The sequence below is a fragment of the Notamacropus eugenii genome, chromosome 3 (assembly GCF_028372415.1).
Source record: "Notamacropus eugenii isolate mMacEug1 chromosome 3, mMacEug1.pri_v2, whole genome shotgun sequence".
Taxonomy (NCBI): Eukaryota; Metazoa; Chordata; class Mammalia; order Diprotodontia; family Macropodidae; genus Notamacropus; species Notamacropus eugenii.
In genome coordinates, this window is record NC_092874.1 from 95,711,520 (window position 1) to 95,733,874 (window position 22,355).

Sequence of the window (22,355 nt, forward strand, 5' to 3'; positions counted from 1 at the left end):
CATTACCCTCTAGTGTCTAGTGGGTGTACAGCAGCCTCTGTAAAGTTGATACCTTGTACCCATAGTCCCCATACTGTGTTACAGTTTGAGAAGAGTGCCATCTGGTGGCTAGCTCAGTGAATTCATTTAAACCCCTTGAAAGGATTTTTACCCAGGCAACAACAAGAGTAAATCAGGAATAGAGGCAAATACTACACGTGTACAAGTATATCACTTGTGTATGTGATACTAGACCTAATAACCTTGAATGAAGCAATCCAACTGATCATTCTTGTCGTGTTCAATAGGTCTGTTACTTGTTACAGACTTAACAATCCACACACGTATTTATATACATATATAATAACATATTTTTAGACACATACATTTTGTGTGTGTGTGTGTATATATATATATATATATATATATATATATATATATATATATATATATGCCTTTTCAAATAAACCAGGGACACCTTCTCTGGAAGCTAAGATTCTGTTTAATATGTATTCTTAAACTCACCTTGCCCCTGGCCTTCATTTGCTCTTTCCTTAAACACACATATATACATACACAAAATCCATTTCATGAAAACTACCCAAAAAGCAAAAAAAAACCTGTATTGCCAAAATGCTATTCCCACTCATTTTTAATGAGAAAAATTATGGAGCAATCTAGAATATCCCATCATGCTTTTCCATTCAAATGTGCCCCCAAAACAACAACCATAAAAAGCCCTAAGTTAGTATTTGCTGATTATACTTATTCCAAGCGAGGAAAGAGAAGATGCCTGTTGAGTTAGTAAGAGGAGGGAAGAGAAATAATCACATCGCAGTGGAGAGTCAGAGGAAAGAAGACAGTGGAGGGAATGGGGAAGGAAATGAAGAAACTCAAGGACCTCCATGGGGTAATCATGTTAAAAACTTCACAGATATTAAGGCCAGAATGTTCTGCATTGTAACAGAAGAGTGGACATTAGAGAACTCAGTTGATGTATCTTCTGTCTACATGGTGTACTGTGCTGCTCCAAGTGTGTGTGTCCTGGACTGCTATAATTTGCCTGTAAAGGCAAAAAGGTAAAGAGGGATATAATCACTATCCTCTATTAAAGCAAAAATCCAAAGAGTGAGTGTCTGTTTTCAATGAGGGATGGGCTACTACATGGGAAAGGAGATTAGTTGAGTTTCTGCTTCCTATAGGAAATGCAGGATCTGAACCAGCACCAAAACCCCAAATGGTGATGGTGGTAAGAGGACAGATAATAAATAAAGATCAGTTATCACAGATTAAGCTCAGGAAAGGATCTGGGAAATGAAGGACTCAAATGAATTCAGTAATGAAGGGCACTGAGCAAGAAGTGAAAGGTAAAAGCCTTGCTGAGGCTGAAAGGCAGAAACCTTTGGATTATTTCCAGACAGAGGCAGAATAGACTACCAGACTCAGGGCTAGGAAAACCTATGTTAAGATTCAACCTTAGACACTTACTAGCCATGTGAGCATGGGCAAATCACTTAACCTCTGTCTGTCTCAGTTTCCTTAACTGTAAAATAAGGATCATAATAATAGCACCTACCTCACAGGATTTTTAAATGTGATATTTACAAAGCACTTTAAAAATATTAAAATGTTAAATCAATGGGAGCTACAAACAGAGAAACAGGTACTTGGGAAGTGGTTTCAGGTCATTGAGATCCCAAACCGGATCTTTTCACGTGACTGAAAACATGTCCTTTCCCCATGGATAAGCTGGAATGAACTTGAAGAGGTCATTGTTAAATTTTCAACATGAGTATTCAAACCTTGAAATCCACAAACCAAGTTTGATTTATTGATTTCTTGACGGCCTGGATTTAGGAAAGCATTAATTATGCTGATGAGAATTAAAAATAAGTGTGCATCCATTTCCCTCTCGGGAAAGCCTGGTTGTTATATTCATATGAACTAGTGACACATAGAAAGGTCTGTGGATACTGGGGACTGGTTGGGCTAGGATCATGTCACTTGGAGGGGTCTACTGTTCAGGGCAGGCTGCATACTAGGGCAAGAGGAGGTCCCAGACCCACATTAGGACACCCCCTTTGACTTATACCAGGGCACTGCAACAGGGGGTGGTGCCCAGTGAAAGCTTCATCACCCATTACCCAGTTCTAGGTCACAGATGCAGGATAGACTTGAAGAAGACCTGCACCAGGGATATTATTCCCAAGAAGATAGGTCCTGGGTACTATACTGAGACCAGCAACTGCAGTGATGTGGCTTAGACCCAAGGCCCAGAATGGGGCCTCAGTTCTAGCATTTAGCCCATCTTGCAGAAAAATAACTAGGGTAGGAATCTCAGACTAAAGGGCAGCCTGTAATTCCATCACTCTGAACAAACAAAACTTTCCAGCTGACTGGTGGGAGCAGAGTCCAGAAGCATCTAGTATCATTCAGACTGAATCCTGGGCCAGGAGCTCAAAGAGCTCAGATTGGAGGTGGGAGGAGAGGTGGTGAAATCAGACTTTGCTCTGGATTGGGCCGCCTTGACAGCACTGAAAGTCTGCAAGTCTCCAGTCAGTCCCTGAGAGCCCAGGATAATATAGCACTCAATACCCCAAGAAAGCAGCAAAAAAGGCAGCCCAGACCTTTCCTACAGAAATATACAGAAGCCAGCCCCAACATCAAGTCCAAAGGCACGAAGTCAGTAGGAAGATGGACAAAGAAAGAATTCCATCATGACAAGTTGTTTTGTGGTAATAGAGGCACTCAAGACACAAATTCAGGAGAGAATGGCTCGAAATCATCTTTTAGCAAAGTCCAGGCCTTGGACACAAACTCAATTAAAACTGCCTACCTGTGCCATCTGTATCTGAAAGGTGCTTTATAACTAACCCTATGAGCCCTCCCACAAGGAGCAGCCAAACACCCAAAGGCCAGGTCACTGCCCTCTCTCAGAGGAACCAAACCTCTAGTCTAAACTGGCCCTGTCCTGAGCTTGCAGACAGGCTACAATGAGGCTATGGCTGCTGAGTTTCGTGGCAGGGATCACCCTGGGGGGGCCGAGACACCCCTGGGAAAAGTCTCAACAGGGAGAGAACAAGCAGATGAGGAAAAGGAGAGACAGGTATGTGACTGTCAGGGTGGAGGCTCTAGGAGGTAGAAGGAACAGAGTGTCTTCTGAGGGTGGGGGAGCAGGGGAACAAAGAGGCATTGACGACTGGAAGGCAGAAAGGACAAGAAGATAGGATGGGGATCCTTACTTTCTCGGCTTCCTCAATGCCATTTGGGAGAGGAGAGGATCTGGCAGGTCCACTTAAAGCCTGACCCAGCAGGTCTAGAAAGAGTTGTGTCGGAAGCAGTGGAAATGTTCAAGAGAGATGACTGTTAAATTTTCAATGTGAGCATTTACACCTTGAAAATCAGGAAGCATTGCAGATTAGGGCTTGATTTATCATTTTGTGGAGGTCTAAACTTAAGAAAGTGATAGAGGGAGCATTGCTAATGCAGATTAAACTTTAAAATGGGTCTTACTTAACCATTTACCAGTGTTATGCCTCTGATGTAGGGATCCCTCATGCACACACCCCTTATCTTTAACAAACCCAGAACCCTGTCTCCTCTCAGAAGGTGCTTGATTTCTATGCCCCATCAGCAAGTTATAGGATTCAAGCATGCTGGAAACTGTGACTTCCTATTTCTTTTGACCAGGATTCCCTGGAGCCAAATAGTGGATTGAATTCACTTCATGTGCCAGAAAATGAAAAGAGGAATTAAGTGAAGCTTTTGAGCATATTGAGGAGGTAAGTGCAACATCTTCCATTAAGGCTGTAGTGTAGAGCTTCATTGGGGTATGGACCCTGGGATCTGGAAGACAGAAAGAACACATTTCTAATAGGTTTTCCCAAGCTGGAAAGCTTTTGCCCAAATGGTATTCATTTTCTTTAGGACCAACTTTACTAAATTTAGGGAGTCCCACAACCAGAGATAGGTTACCAGGTGATCAATGTGGTCTTTTTCAGCACCTCATGAGGGATGACTCATACCAATGATATACCTGATCTTTAAAGTATTGATAATATTAACCTAATAAAAATAAGAGGAGCCTTATGTAATAGTCCACCTTGGGGTTAAACATTGGCCTTAGAGGATGGATATGGACAGGAGAGGTGGGGAAGGGGTGTTCTAGTTTGGGACAAAGACTCATAAGATAATTGATTTTTGTAATCTAGGAATTCTGAATCCTCCCTCTCCATCACAAACCTTAATTGACAAATTGTGTCCCCACTAACTAAGCCCCTCCCAACCTGTCTAGAGCAAGTGTCTGACCTAATTATAGGTTAAGGATTCCTCTCTCTGGACTGTTTTACTTTGGATCGTTAAGTTCAGCTACTCCCAGAATTACAGACAGGCAGGAAAGGGGAACCTCTGTGGGGATACAGGATATCAGATGTCTTCTGTTGAATGAAACGTCATTGCACTCCAATATGTAGTATATCATGTAAGTGTAATACAAAACATATTAATTATATCAATATTTTATATAATGTTATATAATATTCATTCTATTGTAATATTATCACATAGATATTCATAAACTTCTTAACACAATGCCTGGTACTTTGTAGGCACTATGTAAATGCCCATTCCCTTCTCTTCTTTCCTAAGTCCACCTGAATCTTAAGAGAAAACATCTCTAAGGAAAAAAGGAACTGATGGAAGTTTAAGTGTGGGTTAAATATGGAGGAACAGCAGGGAGAATGTAGAATTCCTCCAAAGTTATGAAACTAAGAGCACAACTGAGCCAAGACCATAACTAGCTAACTGTGTAGGGGAAACAGGAAATGCTGCAGGATATGGCTAAAGTGGGCCATCCCAGCCTAGGCTCAGAGTTATATTTCTTAACAATTCAGTCCACTATATATGAGACACTCCAAGGCTCTGGGTCCCTTTCGACCTTCCTGGAATGCAGGCACCCTATAAAAATCCCAACTTCATCATTCTGTGTGCCAGTATTTGGTGAGGCCCAAACCCCTCATTCCACAAATCCTCAGAGATCATTGGATCAACCACGGTGTAGAAATACTCTCAAGCTGGGAGGATGCAGAGAGAGGTGCAAGAAAACTTGAATTGCTGAGGAGGTGAAGATGGCACTAGGGAGGCAGAAGAAAATTGTGAGCTGACCTTCAAAAATGGGCATTTTGTGGTTTTTACTTTGCTGAGCCCATTACCAGGGATAAGAGAGTGGAACTACCGCCCCCTCCCCCAAGACTTCAGCTTTCAGACAGACCCAAATCTCTGCCACCCTTAAAATCCTCTCATTAGATCCTCCTATGCACACTAGATATTATCCTACATCTCTCCTCCGCTGCTCAGCTAACCTCCTTCCTTGAAAAAATCGATATGTAATCACTGCTTCTGCTTACTCTTCTCTCAACTCATCAAGCCTTCTGCAATCTGACTTCTGATTTCTTTTCTCTCCTAATTTACCAGTGATTTCTTGATTGTTTAATCTAATGACCTCTTCTCGGTGCTTGGTCTTCTTGACCTCTCTGAAACGCTTGATACTGCTGACCACCTTCTTCATGTAGGTACTCTTTCTTATCTGAGTTTTGGTGACTCTCTCTCTCTCTCTCTCATTCTCTCTTTTCCTTTTATCTGTCTGACCTCTCTTCTATCTCCTTCATTGAATCTTCATCTATTCCCTAAACACTAACTGTGGGTATTCTTCCTAAGATTCTCTCCCAGGGTGCCTTTATTCTTTTCTTTCTATACTCTCTCACTTTACCAGTAGGCATGATTGCCCTCTCTAGGCTAAAGATTCCTAAATCTATTTCTCCAACTCTTGTCTCTCCTAAGGTCCTTCCCACCTCACCCATTGCCTGTTGGACACTTGGAGCTAGAAATCTGCTAGGTCTCTCAAACTCAAAATGTACAAAACAGAACTTATCTTCCCCCCTTCCCCCAACTCTCCCCTTTTCTGAACTCCTCTATTATTGCCAAGGGCAATACCCTAGTTTAAAACCTTGTCATTATCCTCAAATCCTCTCCCCAAACACTCCAATGTGTGAACAGTTGCCAAATCTTATCATTTGTCTCTCTACAACAGGTCTTGAATAACTCTCCCTCCCATCATACAATTATCATCTTAGGTCAGGAGTGGGGCATCTGCAGGCCTTGAGGCCACGTGTGTCCTTCTAGGTCCTTCGGTACAACCTTTCAAAGTATTTGTTCTGTAAAACTTGGACTCAGTCAAAAGGTTGAACCAAAGGACCTAGAAGTTCACACATGGTCTCAAGGCCACAGGTTCCTCACCCATGTACCAGTTCAAGCTCTCATCACCCATTAACTGAACGCAATAACCTTCAGATTGGTTTCCCTCCCTCAGGTCTTTCCTCACTTTGATCCAACTTCCACATAGCTGCCAAAGTGATTTTCCTAAGATGTATGTCTGGAAACATCATCTCCCTACTCAATAAATTCCTATGGCTCCTTCTTGCCTCTAAGACCAAATACAAAATCCTTTGACTTTTAAAGCTCTTTGCAACATGGTCCCTTTCTATCTTTCTAGTCTTTTTACATTCTACTTTCCTCCCTGCATTCTACAGTCTAGCCACTCTAACCTACTTGCTGTTTGCACAAGATACTCCATCTTTCATGATCAATGCCTTTACACTGGCTGTTCCAAATTCTGACTCTTAGAATCCTTGGTTTCCTTTAAGACTCAGGTTCAGTGACACCTCCTCCAGAAAGTTGTTCCCTTTTTGCTCTTCCTTACTTGATTCCTTCATTGTAAAGTGCCATCCCTTCTAAATTACCTTCTTTCTACTATGTATTTATTGTATGAGTCCTAATAGGCATATATGTGTATGTGTTTATATACATGTAGGCATGCATGTGCGTCTTTGTGTACATATGTGAGTGTTTCTACATTCCCGTGTGCATATGTTTGAATATACACATTCTAATATGTCTGATATATAATAAGTATTTAATAAGTGCTTATTGGTACATTGCTTTTCTTTCTTAAGTGCATATTCACAGTAAACACTAGAATTCATTTTATTTCATGTTAAATATGGGGTACAGGAAGTGCCCAAAAGATAAGGGGTGGAAGTACCAATGACCCTGTCAACAGTGTTGGTAACCCCTTTAGCATAGTGACTATCTACAATGCTTCTCATATGTGTGCACATATAAAGAGAGAAGGGAGGGGGAGGGATGGAAGGAGAAAGAGAAGATAGAAAAGACAGAGAAACACAGAAAGAAAAGGAGAGGGAGAAGGAGAAGTATAGGGAGAGAGAAATGAGAGGGAGAGAGAGCAGAGAGAAAGAGACAGAGAAAAAGGGAGGGAGGGAAGAAGGGAGACAGAAAGAGATGGGAAGAGAAAGAAGGAGACAAAAGAATATGTGTATAATCAATCTATCAATAAAACATCTATGCTATTTTAAGTGCTCACCATATTGCAGGAAATGTGCAAAGTGTTGCAGGACTAAGACAAAAATAATAAGTCTCTGCCCTCAAGGAGTTAATTCAATTGAATAAACTTTGATTGATTGTCTACTGTATTCCAGGCATTCTGAGAGGTGTTTGGGGGATAAGGATTCACTCCTTCATTTTTGGTATTGAGTCTGATAACCAGTGGGAAAATATATGAAAGTTATTGTTAAGCTTCCTTGTGACTCATACCCGGGCCTCATAATACCTATCCATTATAACATGTGCCTAACCTCTACCTCCATTCTCCATTCCTACAGAACAAGCCCAAGAAAACAAAGAGACACTTCTTTATAACTGGTGGCTTCTCAGGAATTACTACGGTAAGTATGAATATGGGTGAAAAGTCAAGGAGAGTTGGAGGTCATAACAGAGTTTGAGGAACTGGGAATGAGCTGTAGATGATGGGATTGAGGGAGGGCAAAAATGTCAGAAACCAAGAATGCTGGGGAAAATGGAGATTGCTGGACACCAGTGGAGAGACCAGAATTCAGTCATCCATCTCTCAGGATGAGGCACCCAAAGTGAGCTATGCCCCAGGACCATGAGGAAGTTCAGCCTAAGAATGTAGAAAATTAGGTAAAGTCCCTATTTTGTGCTTAGGGCATGGCAGCGTGGCAGAGTTGAGGCTATGATTTGGAACAACATCCACAGGCTACCATGGGAGGAAGATAAGCCTTTCCTGGGCATATAATATCCCTCATCAAGAACAGTAAGCCAATCTATCCATTTATATAAGACTACACAGATCTTCAACTGAGCAGAGATGGCAAGGAAAATATCATGCAGGGTTGGCGGGGACATACTGTTGCCATAAAATGACACTGTTTCAAGCTCATTCTTCAGGTGAAACAAAGTAATAAAGTGGATCGACAGAGCACTGGACTTGGAGTCAGAAGGACCTGAGTTCTAATTTTGCCTCAGAAACTAACTACTTTTGGGGCCTGAGGAAGTTATTCAACTTCTTTGGGTCTTAATTTCCTCATGTGTAAAACTGGGATAATAATATCACCTAACTCATAGGACTGTTGCAAAGACCCAATGAAATAATTCATGTAAAATGATTTGTTGACTTAAAGCTCTATACAAATGTTAGCTATTAGCTGAAGCCACTATTCCTCCTTCCAAGTTTGGCCCCTGTTGGCTTTGACCCCTTATTTCCAGATTCAGATAACATTTTCCTGTCAGTATTGACATTCTCAAGGAAAGTAAACCAGGAAACAAAAGAAAAGTGCATGAAACAGAGTAGTGGCTCAGACGTTCCCCTTGGAGAGAAAAGCAAAGAAGTTGACATAGAGTTAGTCTTGTTATGAAAGCAAATGCCACAAGGAGTACTTGCAACAAGTGTCTATCACATAAGATATAAACAAGTAAAAACAATTCCACAAACATTCATGAATAAAACTAGCAGGAGAGCAGAAAACAGACATAAAAAATGGAACAAATCTGCTGTGGTTTTTGATAATGATCCACTTTTTCTCATCAGTAACAAAAGAAACATAACATTTGGATTCTTAATACGTGCATCCTCTATGTGCTATACAAAGTAGAAATGGCACCAAGGAAGATGAAGTTGGGAGTAGCAAGTGAACCAGATCAAGCATTCACTGAGGAAATCCTTGCTGGAGGCAGCACAATTTTGAAAAAAATAGAAAGGTCACTTTAAGAGGTATCTCAAGGAGAATACTATGACAATCATATTAAAAATCACAGATGACATTAATATCCCCCCCAAATAGAAATGCATAATTCCTACTTTCTCAGCCTTATACAAATTTTATCAGAATGCTCTACATGGATATTGAAGGCAACATCAAGGAAAATATGAGGAGGAAATAGGCAGGTTTTTTTTTGTTGCTGTTTTTCAGTCGTTCAGTCAAGTTAGACTCTTTGTGACCCCATGGATGATAGAATGGCAGACCTTTCTATCCTCCACTATCTCTTGAAGTCTACGCAAGTTCATTTTCATTGTTTTCGTAACACTCTCTATCCATCTTATCCTCTGCCACCTTTCTTCTTTTGCCTTCAATCTTTCCCTACATCAGTGTCTTTTCCAATGAGTCCCATCTTCTCATTATGTGGCCAAAGTATTTGAGCTTCAGCTTTAGTATTTGCCTTCTAGTGAATAGGCTGCATTAATTCTTTAAGTGTTGACTGATTTGATCTCCTTGCTGTCTATTATTTATAACACCTCACATCTATTGGGCCACACAATTAATTGAAAAGGTCAGAGAACACAAGATTCAACCATGATTATTGTCCATTGATGACAAAAAAAATTGGATCAGTAGAACAAAGTGCAAGCTTAGAGTTTCTCCTTCAAGAAAGAATTATGCATTTCTCTTAAGATATTCCTTGACAAATACAGACATAGCACTTTTCAGTGACTTTCTAATTAATATCAATCAAGTCTTTAAACAAAGAGATACATACTCTGTCACTGGCATAGAGGATATCTTGTAAAATATCCAAATAGAATGTCGCTTCCATATATAGGATGAGCTAATTCAGATGCCACTGTTTGTAGGTAACACTGTACTGATTGTGTCAAACCCCAGAATATTATAGGACCTCATCAGTTAGACCCATCATATTCAAAAGAAATCAGCCTAGCAATTTATACAGGGAAAACTAAATTGATGAAAAATGTCTCTTGCTCAGATTATATTTTACAATTTTATGGAAAATCCATTTAGTTAGTAGATCGGTACATACATTTTGGAGAGGCAACACAGATGAAAAGATGAGTTAGGTCAGGAACTAACTAAGAAAAAAACAGGATTGATTGAATTTGGGAAATGTTGATTGTTCCAAGCTCCTCAATTATGCCAAGGCCCAACTTTTCAACCTAACTATTTTTCTAGTGATGGTACATGGTTATAAACATTGGAACACCACAATCTCAGGAGAAAAATGTAGGTGACTAAAAGGCAATGAAAGATGCATTGCCATGTTTCTGATAATGGCCTATAAAACATAAACACAGGAGGGATATTGCTCAGGGAATATGTATGATCAGAAATGGAGATGCACTGCTCTGAGATGTGAGGATGTGCTAAAAGATTGGTAGTCTAAGATTGTAAGAAGACCCTGTTCCTCTACAAAAACTTCATCCGGAATTAGAGATGCACCACTCCATTAAGCAATGTAGAGACTGACCCGAGGAGTGTGACAGTGATCATGGGATAGACAAGATGGGCAGGTCAATGGTAGAGCACAAAGTGATGCTGAAGCCTTCTTAGCAATTCTAACTCTCCATGACTGAGCTCCTCAGGGCCTAAGCCTAGCCAAGTCTGAACCTTCTCCCTAGGCCTTGGGGGCAGGAGAACATCTTTGGGGCATTCTGAGAACTCCCTATCCAAGCCAAACAGCACTGGAGTCTTTCTGAAGATTGTCTCAATGCCTAACCCTAGTACAAGCAACAGCAGCTTCAAGCCTTTCCAGTCTATGGGGGAAGTTCAGGACTGCACTCCTAGTTCAAGCAAAACAGAATCTGAGGTCTCACTAGCTTCAACAGTTCCTGAACCCAACCCTAGCTTAACAGAGAGAGAGCCAGATTTAGATCATTACAGGCAGTCTAATAGGTTATCAGTGGTCAAAGCTAAACTGCAGAAGAAAGATCCTAGACAAATCCAACTCAAAGAATCCCTGAAGTTTGTTCTGGGATCCCAACATTAGAGTACTCCTCAAACTCAGCAACAGAGAGAATCAACCCCAGGCAGAATCTACAACAAGGAGAGTCCCAAAGCCTTGAGGCAGGAGGAAGGTACTAGGTAGAGCTTAGTACCAAAGTAGTTCTATAGTCCCTTGAATGAGGGGTTTAATCTGGGACATTATACTAAGGACTAAGTAGCATCCATTCACACCATTCAGTTGTAGAATTTAACACAAACACAGACATTTTCCCAAGGAGCAAACCAAGGATAACTCTGAACACCACGAGGAAACAATTTGATTTGAGAGTCACCCAGAAGGTAAACCCTGAAGAAGATAGTGCCCCCACAACAAGTCCAGGTAAAGTCTAAGAGGAAAAAATGACCTGAAAACAGGGATTATAGGCATGCCTAGAGGAAATGAAACAAAAGATGCAGAATAGAAAAGCTTAAAAATGAAAATGCATGTACCATAGAAATGTAAAAAGATACACATTGCGTTTAATTGAAAGGAAATATTTGGGTTTGAGTCATTTGCATAATGATAAAAACTTAAAAAGCAAATATCTTCTCAGAACCCTAATAACTTTAAAGGTCAAAGAAAAAAGGTTAAAGTGACAGAGGGTTTATGACTCATTTTATTTGATTTATATTAATCATAGGATGAATGGGAAATTATAGTATGCAAGAAAGGAAAAAGAGAGAGAAATCACTGTTGTATAATAGAAGTGCATAATACGAAGAGATTGTAGCCATGGAAATAGTAGTGTGGAAAATGAACATACCACATACCTTACTTTCACCTGAGTCATTTAGAGTGGTGGTATCAAACTTGAATAAAAATGGACATCAGTGTTCTAGACATAAAAATCCCTTTGGACCACATATTGACAATTTTAAAATGCAATGTCATCTCTGTCTTTTTATTTATTTTTATTAAGTATTTCCTAATTACATTTTAATCTGGTTCAGGCTCCATAGGATGTGTATTTGACATCTATGATTTAGAGGAAAATTGAATACAATTTTATACATGCACATCTCCATACAGAAATAATAAAAAAAGTTAGGGGACACAGGAGGGGTAGAGAGGAATTTTAGAGGGTGGAAAGAATAGATAAGAGAATAATCATAAGCAAAACAAACTTGAATTTTGAAATAAGGGACATGGGTCCAGATGGTGGAGTAAAAGCATGGACTTACTGCAGTTCTCCACACAAATCCAGTCAAATACCTGTAAAAAATGACTCTAAACAAATTCTCAAGCTACAGAACCCACAGAGTGGGCAAATCTCCACCCCAAGATAGCCTGGGAGGTCAATGGGGAGAGTCTATCATGACAGTTTGGGAGGGGCACTCAGTACTGTAGACCAACCCAGCACAGATGGGACCTGAGCAGGCCTCGGGGGGGACTGAATCTTGGGCACTTGCGTTGATTTCCAGACTTCATGACCCCAAAACACTGAGAACAAATTAGAAGTTAAGTGGTAAAAAACCGTGGGACCTGTGTCAGACAGGCTGAGGAGCCTGTAGAAGCCACAACAGGGGCAAAGGCAGTGGCAGCAGCTGCTTCTGGATTTCTAGGACCAAAGGTTGTATGGAGATAGAATGACTGACAGTAGACCCCCCACCAACACTGAAAGCAGAGAACTACCTTGACAAAGAGCTCAAAAGTGAAATAAATGTCTGGGAAAATGAGGAAAAACCAGAAAAAAAATAGACTACAGAATCTTATTTTCTTGACAAGGAAGACCATAATATACAAATAGAAGATAACAAAGTGAAAGATCCTCTATCTAAAGCCTCCAAGAAAAATTCGAATTGGTCTCAGGCTATGGAAGAGCTCAAGAAGGCTTTGAAAATCAAGTAAGAGAAGTAGAGCAAAAATTGGAAAGAGAAATGAAAGTGATGCAAGAAAATTATGAGAAATGAGTCAATTGCTTGCTAAAAGAGGTTCAAAAAATGCTACGGAAAATAACACTTTATTAAATAGACAAACCTAAATGGCAAAAGAGATCCAAAAAGTCAATGAGGAGAAGAATGACTTAAAAAGCAGAACTGACCAGATAGAAAAGGAAGTCCAAAAGCTCACTGAAGGAAAGAATTCCTTAAAGATTAGAATGGAGCAGATGGAAGCTAATGAGTTTATGAAAAACAAGAAATTGTAAAACAATACCAATGGAATGAAAAAATGGCAGACAATGTGAAATAACTCATTGAAAAAACAACTGAACTGGAAAATCGATCCAGGAGAGACAATTTAAAAATTATTGGACTACTTGAAACAGTGATAAAAAAGGAGCCTAGACATCATCTCTCAAGAAATTAACAAGGAAAACTTCCTCGATATTCTAGAACCAGAGGGTGAATAGATATTGAAAGAATCCACCAATTGACTCCTGAAAGAGATCCCAAAGGGAAAATTCCTAGGAACACTGTAGCCAAGTTTCAGAGCTCCCAGGTCAAGGAGAAAATATTGCAAGCAGCCAGAAAGAAACAATTCAAATATTGTGGAAACACAATCAGGATAACACAGGATCTAACAACTTCTTCATTAAGGGACTGAAAGGTTTGGAATATGATATTCCAGAGGTCAAGGGAACTAGGATTAAAACGAAGAATCACCTACCCAGAAAAATTAATTGTAATACTTCAGGGGAAAAAGTGGTAATTCAATGAAATAGAGGACTTTTAAGCATTCTTGTTGAAATGACCAGCGTTGAATAAAAAATTTGACTTTCAAGCACAAGAATCAAGAGAAGCATGAAAAGGAAAACAGGAAAGAAAAGTCATAAGGGACTTTCAAAGGTTGAACTGTTTACATTCTTACACAGAAGGATCATAATTGTAACTCTTGAGACTTTTCTCAATATTAGGGTAGTTAAAGGAATTATATATATAGAGAGAGAGGGCACAGGATAAGTTGAATAGGTATGGATGATATCTGAAAAAATAAAATTATGGGATGATGGAGGAATATATTTGGAGGAAAAGGGGAGACCTAGAATGGGGCTAATTATCTGACATAAAAGAGGCAAGAAAAAGGTTTTTCAATGGAGGGGAAGAAGAGGAAGGTGAGAGGGAAAGAGTGAACCTTATCACATTTGACTTAAGGAGGGAATAATATGCATGCTCAATTTGGTATGAAAAATCTATCTTGCACTACAAGGAAGTAGGGAGCAAGGAGATAAATGAGGTTTTGGTGGAGATGATAGAAGGGAGGAGAAATGGGAGGAGGAGGTAATTAGAAGTAAACGCTTTTGAAGAGGGATAGGGTCAAAAGAGAGAACAGAACAAATGAACTGCAAGATAGAATGGAGGGAAATATAGTCCTTCACAATATGACTGTTATGGAACTGTTTTGCATAACTAAACATGTGTAAGCTATATTGAATTGTTTGCCTTCTCAGCGGGGACGAGTGAGGAGGGAAGAAGGAAGAGTAGTTGGAACTCAAAGTTTTAAAAACGAATGTTAAAAACTGTTTTTGCATGCAACTGGGAAATAAGATATATAGGCAATGATAAAAAAGGAGACAGAAGGGAGGGCTTATTGGGAGAAGGGATAATCAGAATGCATACTGTCTTGGGGTAGGTGGAGGGGAGAGAGGGGGAGAAAATTGGGAACTCCAAGTCTTGTGGAAGTGAATGTTAAAAACTAAAAATAAAGAAATAAATTAAAAAAAGAAATAAGGGACATGATAAGAAGATTCAAAGGAAAAGAAGAAAGAGTAATAAATTATCAATACTTGAGCAGGGTTTTCCATCATGTATTCTAAGGTGTCATTTTCTTTGCCATACTTTTCTCCCTGACTTGTACAAGGGAGATGGACAGATGGAAATATAGTCTTTCACAACATTGTTGTTATGGAAGTGTTTTGCATGACTACACAGGTATAACCTATATTAAATTACTTGCCTTCTCATTGAGGGTGCATGGGGAGGGGGGAAGAGAGAGAATGTGGAACTCAAAGCTTTAAAAGTGAATATTTAAAAAAATGTTATTACATGCAATTTGGAAATAAAATACATAGGCAAAGGGATACATTTTTTGTCCTACAGGAAAATAGAAGAGAAGGAGATAAGAGGAGAGGATGATAGAAGGAAAGGCAGATTGGAGGAAGGGGTAATCAGAATGTATTTTGTCCAGGGTTGGGGGAAGGGAAGAGATAGGGAGAAAATTTGAAATTCAAATTTTGTGGAAGTGAATGTTGAAAGCTGAAAACAAATAAATTTAATTTAAAAAGAATGCTTGAAAATCCTCTATTTCATTGCATGTCCATTTTTGCCCCTGAAGGATTATATTCAGTGTTGCTGGGGAGGTGATTTTTGGCTTTAATAGATGCTGTTAAATCTTGGGTTATACTGATTGTGTTTCCACTGTACTTGAATTCGTTCTTTCTGGCTACTTGTAATATTTTCTCCTTGACATGGGAACTCTGGAATTTGGCTAGGAGTTTTCCTTTTCAGATGTCTTTCAGGAGGTGATTAGTGGATTCTTTCAATTTCTATTTTACTGTCTGGTTCTAGAATATCAGAGCAGTTTTCTTTGATAATTTCTTGAAAGATGATGTCTAGCTCTTTTTTTTTTTTTTTGTCATGGCTTTCAGGTAGTTCAATAATTTCTAAATTATCTCATCTGGATCTATTTTCCAAGTCAGTTTTTTTTTCCAACGAGATATTTCACATTGTCTTCTTTTTTTTCATTCTTTTAGTTTTATTTGATAATTTCTTGATTTTTCAGAGTCACTAGCTTCCATTTGCTCCATTCTAATTGTGAAGAAATTATTTTCTTCAGTGAGCTTTTGGGCCTCCTTTTCCATTTGTCCAATTCTGCTTTTTAAGGCATTCTCCTCTTTGTTTTTTTTGTACCTCTTTTGCCATTTGTGTTACTCTATTGTTCAAAATGTTATTTCCTTCAGTATTTTTTGGGGAGGTAGTTTCCTTTAGTAAGTTGTTGTCTCATTTGTTATGATTTTCTTGCACCACTCTTATTTCTCTTTCCAATTTTTCCTCTACTTCTCTTATTTAATTTTCCAAATCTTTTTGAGCTGTTCCATGGCCTGCAACTAATTTATGTTTTTCTTGGAGGCTTTGGATATAACAGCTTTGACTTTGTTGGATTCTTTGGGTTGTATGTTTTAATCTTCTTTGTCAAAGTAAGATTGCCAAAATTACTTTGCCAAAGTTGGATTCTATAGTCTGACTTTTTTCTGCTGTTTGCACATTTCCCCAGCCAATTACTTGAATTTTTAACTTTGTTAAGTTAGGGCTCTGCATCTAGTGTGGAAGGTATATTGTCCCAAGATTCAGATGTTTTATGCAGTTTTTTTTAAAGAAATACTTCTAAGGACCTGTAAATTTTCAGTTCTTCCAAGGTGGCATGATCAAAGGAGATCCTTTCCTGGCCTGTGCTCTGGTCTGTGAGTAACCACAAGCACAAGCCTTGGAACTGTGAGAAGGGTTCCCTCTTCCCCACTACCACAAGCTCCCCCATGCTAGCATTCTTTCTTGCCCCAGGACCACCACCTAGGGTCTGAGATCCAGATTGAAGCACATGCAAAGCAAGAGAATCATTCCTCAGTGTCAGCAAAGAGATCCCTGTCATCCCCCTTTGAACAGTCATTCAATCACCCTGTCATCTGTGTATGGAGTGCTCTGGAAGCAGCTGCTGCTTCCAAAAGATCTGCTGCTGCTGCTGATGCCTCCACCTCTGCTGGCCCAGGCCTGATTCCTGGACCAGCCTCCCCTCTCATACAGATCCAATAGATCTTTCCTACTGACCTTCTAAGTTGTCTTTGGTATTTGTGGGTTAGGAAGCATGGAAGCAGCCACAGCTGCCAGTGATTCCGTCCCCTGAGGCCTACTCCAGATTTGCTGGGGGACCTGCTCTGTGCTGGCAAGTTTTGTACTAGACTGTGCTACTCTCTCACACTGGTGCAACAGACCCTTCTTGTCAGCCTTCCAAGTCGTCTTGGGCTGGAAATTTGTTTTACTCTGTCATTTTGTGGGTTCTGCTGCTATAGAATTTGTTTACAGTTATTTTTAGAGGTTTTTGCAGGAGTGCCCAAGCATGTCCCTGTTTTTACCCTGCCATCTTGGCTCTGCTGCAGGGGTTATTTTCTTTAGTCATTTTTTCTGCCTCCCTTTCCAAGCAAGTGACTTTTTAAAATAACTCTCATTCCTTTTCCCACTTTTTTTTCTTCTACTTCTCTTACTTGGTTTTTCCTTTTTGAGCTTTTCCAAGAGGACTTTCTGGACTTGAGATCAATTCTTAGTCTCCTTTGAGGCATCAGATGTAGGCATTTTGATATTTTCCTTTTCTGAGTTTGTGTTTTGATCTTCCCTGTTTCCATATTTTTCTATGGTCAGGAGTCTTTTCTGCTTCTTGTTCATTTTACCACCTATTTCGTGACTTTCAAAATTGAGTTCTCTTCCTGGGGCACAGGAGGCCAGGGGCTTCATCACTGGCTTTCCATTCCAGACCCTGAGGTTTTTGCAGCTTACCTACTCTGCTGCAGGTGGCCCAGCCTAGCTGCACCTGTTGTACCAGAGTTCTGGGGCTCACAATTTGCCTTCTGTACTGTGGCTGGAGTCCTCATTGCTGGACTGCTGAGCAAGACCAAAGGGACTCAGTTGCTTATCTATATTGTGGCCAACAACCTCCCACTGGCTTGGCAAAACACCATCCATGCTGGGCAGCACTCCCCTTTTACCCCAGTGAGACAGACCTTTCCTTAAGTTCTTCTAAGTTATGTTAAGCTGGAAAATTGTTTCACTCCTTTCTGTGGGTTCTGTCACTCAAGAATCCACTTAGAGGCATGATTTAAAATTGTTTCTAAGGGAAAGTGGGGAGAGCTCAGGTAATTTCCTGGTTTGTCTCTGCCATCTTGGCTCTGCCCACTTTTATTCACTTTGGACTTAACTGACTGCTGATCTAGACCAATGGGAAGCAGCGCTCCAGTCACTATACTGCTCTGAAAAGTTTATTTTGTCAGTCAGTGGCAGTTTCTGACCCAGCTCCTGAGGGGACTGGATCTTCCCTATTCACAAAAGATATAGGGTGGGGATGAAGAGAGAGAAGGGCTGGGATGTCTCAGAGATTTTGTGTTGCTAAGTCTCGAGGGGCTCTGATCGTATTTAGCATTCACTTCTCATGGGTCTCAGAGATTTCAATTCTATGTTGGATGAATGGCAAAAACTGGTCAATCAAGAATGTTTTCTATTTGACTCTCAAGGCCAGAATCAGATTTACACATGAAGAGGGGGTGAAATGTCAGAATTCATAATTCTAGTGTCTCTGGAACTTCCTCAGACCTAAAAGTTCTTTCTGGATTATATTTGAGTTCCCTTTAAGAAGAGACAAAATCTGTGTTCAATCCTCTATAAAGGTGACTAATTAATATTCTTTTGTTTGTTTATTTATCCATAGCTTTCAACATTCATTTCCACAAAATTTTGAGTTCCAAATTTTCTCCCCATCTCTCACCTCCACCCCAAAACACTATACATTCTGATTACCCCTTCCCAAAATCTGCCCTCCCTTCTATCAAACCCTTCCTTTCCCTTATTCCCGTCTCCTCTCTTTTCATGTGGGGCAAGATAGATTTCAATATCCCATTGCCTGTATTTCTTATTTCCCAGTTGTATGCAAAATAATTCTCAACATTTGTTCCTAACACTTTGAGTTCCAACTTCTCCCCCTTCCTTCCTCCCTACCTATCCTACTGAGAAGGCAAACAATTCAGTATAGGTTATACATGTGTAGTTTTGCAAAAGGCCTCTATAATAGTCATGTTGTGTAAGACTAACTATATTTCTCTCCATTCGATCTTGCCCCCTCACTTATTCTATTCCCTCTTTTGACCTTGTCCTTCCCCAAAAATGTTTACTTCTAATTATTTCCTCCTCCCATTTGCCCTCCCTTCTATCATCCCCCCACCCCACTTATCCCCTTCTCTCCTACTGTTCTGTAGTGTAAGATAATCATACCAAGTTGAGTATGCATGTTATTCTTTCCTTAAGTCAAATGTGATGAGAGTAAGCTTCGCTTTTTCCCTCTCACCTCTGCCCTTTTCCCCTCCATTGAAAAAGCTTTTTCATGCCTCTTTCGTGAGAGATAACTTGCCCCATTCCATTTCTCCCTTTCTCCTCCCAATATATTCCTCTCTCACCCCTTCATTTTATTTTTTTAGATATCATACCTTCCTCTTCACCTCACCGTGTGCTCGTTGTATGTGATATATGTGTATAATCCCTACAACTATCTAAATACTGAGAAAAGTTTCAAGAGTTAAAAATATTATCTTTCCATGCAGGAACATGAGCAGTTCGCCTTTAGTAAGTCCCCTATGATTTCTCTTTCCTGTTAACCTTTTCATGCTTCCCTTGATCCGTGTGTTTGAAAGCCAAATTTTCTGTTCAGCCCTGGTCTTTTCATCAAGAATGTTTGAAAGTCTTCTCTTTCAATGAATGACCATTTTCCCCCTAAAGCATTATGCCCCGTTTTGTTGGGTAGGTGATTCAAGGTTTTAATTCTAGTTTCTTTGACTTCTGGGATATCACATTCCAAGCCCTTCAATCCCTTAATGTAGAAGCTGCTAGATCTTGTGTTATCCTGATTGTATTTCCACAATACTGGATTTATTTTTTTTCTAACTGCTTGTAATATTTTCTCCTTGACCTGAGAACTCTGGAATTTGGCTACAATATTCCTAGGAGTTTCTCTTTTTGGATCTCTTTCAGGAGGTGATAAGTGGATTCTTTCATTATTTATTTTACCCTCTGGTTCTAGAATATCAGGGCAGTTTTCCTTGATAATTTCATGATAGACGATGTCTAGGCTGCTTTTTGATCATGGCTTCCAGGTAGTCCCTGGATCTATTTTCCAGGTCAATTGTTTTTCCACTGAGATATTAACATATCATCTTCTATCTTTTCATTGTTTTGGTTTGGTTTTGTAATTTCTTGGCTTCTCATAAAGTTGTTAGCTTCCATCTGCTCCATTCTAATTTTAAAAGTACATTTTCTTCAGTGAGTTTTTGAACCTCCTTTTCCACTTGGCTAATTCTGCTTTTGAAAGAATTCTTTTCCTCATTGACTTTCGAATCTCTTTTGCCAATTAAGTTAGCCTATTTTTAAGGGTTTTATTTACTTCAGCCTTTTTTTGGGTCTCCTTTATCAAGCAGTTGACTCACTTTTCAAGATTTTCTTGCATAGCTCTCGTTTCCCTTCACATTTTTTCCTCCATCTTTCTTACTTGATTTTCAAAATCCTTTTTGAGCTCTTCCATGGCCTGAGACCATTGTATATTTGTGTTGGAAGTTTTGGGTGCAGAATCCTTGACTTTTAGGTTTTCCTCTGATGGTGTGCATTTTTCTTCCTCATCTGAAAAGATGGAAGAAAATACCTCTTCACTAAGAAAGTAGCCTCCTATAGTCTTATTTTTTCCCCTATTTTGGGGCATTTTTCCAGTCAGTTACTTGGCTTTTTTAGTCCTTTGTCAAGAGGAGGGTGTACTCTAGGGACTTGTAAGCTGTCAGTTTCTCCAAGGTGGCACAATCAAAGGAGAAGACTTTACTCCTTTCCTGGCCTGTGCTCTGGTCTGGGAACAACCTCAAGTTGCCAGTAGGATCTGCCAGTAGAGTTCCCTCTCCAGAGCTACCCCTAGCTCCACCACTCTTCCTCAACCCAGGAGAGCAACTCAGGGCTGAGACTGAGATCAGCCACTCAATTCCCATATGGTCTATAAATTGAGGGCTCCAAAAATGGACTCTGCTGCTGCAGTGTCTGTTGTTGGTGGGGCCAAACTTCCTTCCCTTGTCACCCAGGTGAAAAAGTTTTCTCACTTACCTTTGAAGCTATCTCTGACATTTGTGGGTTGAGAAATCTGGGAACCATAGCTGCTGCAGGGGATTCAACTCCCGAGGCCTGCTCCAGTTCTGTTCATGCCAGTGCCTGTGTGGCCAAGGTTGAACTGCTCTCTTTCTGAGCCTCGTGTAATAGACCTTTCCTGTAGGCATTCCAGGCTGTCTTGGGCTGGAAAATCTTCTCACTCTGTAGTTCTGCGACTTCTGTTGCTCTAGAATTTGTTTAGAGTCATTTTTACAGGTTATTTTATGAGCTGGGGGGGGGGGCGGATCTTCTACAGGGTCATCCTTCTACTCTGCCATCTCGACTCTGCTCCCTCCCTCATTAATATTCTTAAAAGATAGATCTGACTGTGTCACACCCATACTCAAACATATTTAGTGGCTCCTTATTGTATCTAACAAACTCCTCTTTTTTACAAGTGAGGAGACTCTGAGAGGTTAAGCTACTTGTTTTGTGTCACATAGCTAATAAATGCCTGCTCTAGGATTTGAACATCCTTCTATCTGATAAGGTATTTTGTGTTAGTAGATTAGCTATAATGGGCATTTTTATTTTAAAATATGAAAATTCTTACCCCTAAAGAATGAATCAATTGTAGTTGAACTTTAAGCATCCTTGACAGAATTGAAAATCAGCAAGCTGGAAAGATTCTTAGAAAATATATAGTCCAACTTTACAGATGAGGAAACTGAAACTTGAGGATAGAACCTGATTTCTTCAAGAATCCACAGAATTAGAGACAGTCTTGACCCTGATTTCAGTGAACTTCCTGTTATGCACCATGGCCTCAACCATGAAACAGACATAGTTTGACTGCTGACTGTATTCATTGTCTACCCTGGCCATCTTCTGTAAACATTCATAATGGTAAGAGGAATGATAACACCCAAACTTTCCACTATTTATTTAAACCCTATTTTTTAATGTTTCAGGTAAACATGAGAGGAAGAAAGGTGGAAAGAGATGAAGACAATCTTTATGGTAAGGAATATTGTTGAAAGGGCACAAATGCCCACTTTCTGCTTGAAAATTAGATGGTATGAACATTTTACTCAAGGATAGTGCCCCACCTCCTCCCTCTCCCAGTGTTGTAGCTCACAAGAAACACCCACTATTTCTGGAGGAAGAGGGGTTCTGTTTATTATGTTTTCTGTCAGCTTAGATGTTTGAGAAATATTTAAGGTTAGGACCAAAGGTAGCTAGATGGCACGGTGGTGAGTGCTGAGCCTGGAGACAGAAAGATCTGAGTTCAATTATGATCAAAGGCACTTAGTAGCTGTGCGGTTTTGGACAAGTCACTTAACTGTTTGCCTTAATTTCTTCAACACTAAAATGAGAATAATAAGAGTGTCCTTGGTTTTTGTGAGGATCAAATGA

At 39.9% G+C, this 22,355-nt stretch overlaps 1 long non-coding RNA gene across 4 annotated transcripts in view; it reads left to right on the forward strand.

Annotated features, from left to right (window-relative positions):
* The first annotated feature begins 2,480 nt into the window (after positions 1–2,480).
* LOC140533011 (uncharacterized) overlaps positions 2,481–22,355 on the forward strand; it is a 50,203-nt gene continuing 30,328 nt past the window's right edge. For 2 of the 4 annotated variants that reach the window (XR_011976758.1, XR_011976759.1), the window contains exons 1-4: positions 2,481–3,085; positions 3,670–3,761; positions 7,716–7,778; positions 21,911–21,959. This is a non-coding gene — a long non-coding RNA (uncharacterized lncRNA). The remainder of the gene's footprint in view (positions 3,086–3,669; positions 3,762–7,715; positions 7,779–21,910; positions 21,960–22,355) is intronic. The other 2 variants (XR_011976761.1, XR_011976760.1) reach the window with 2 other exon arrangements.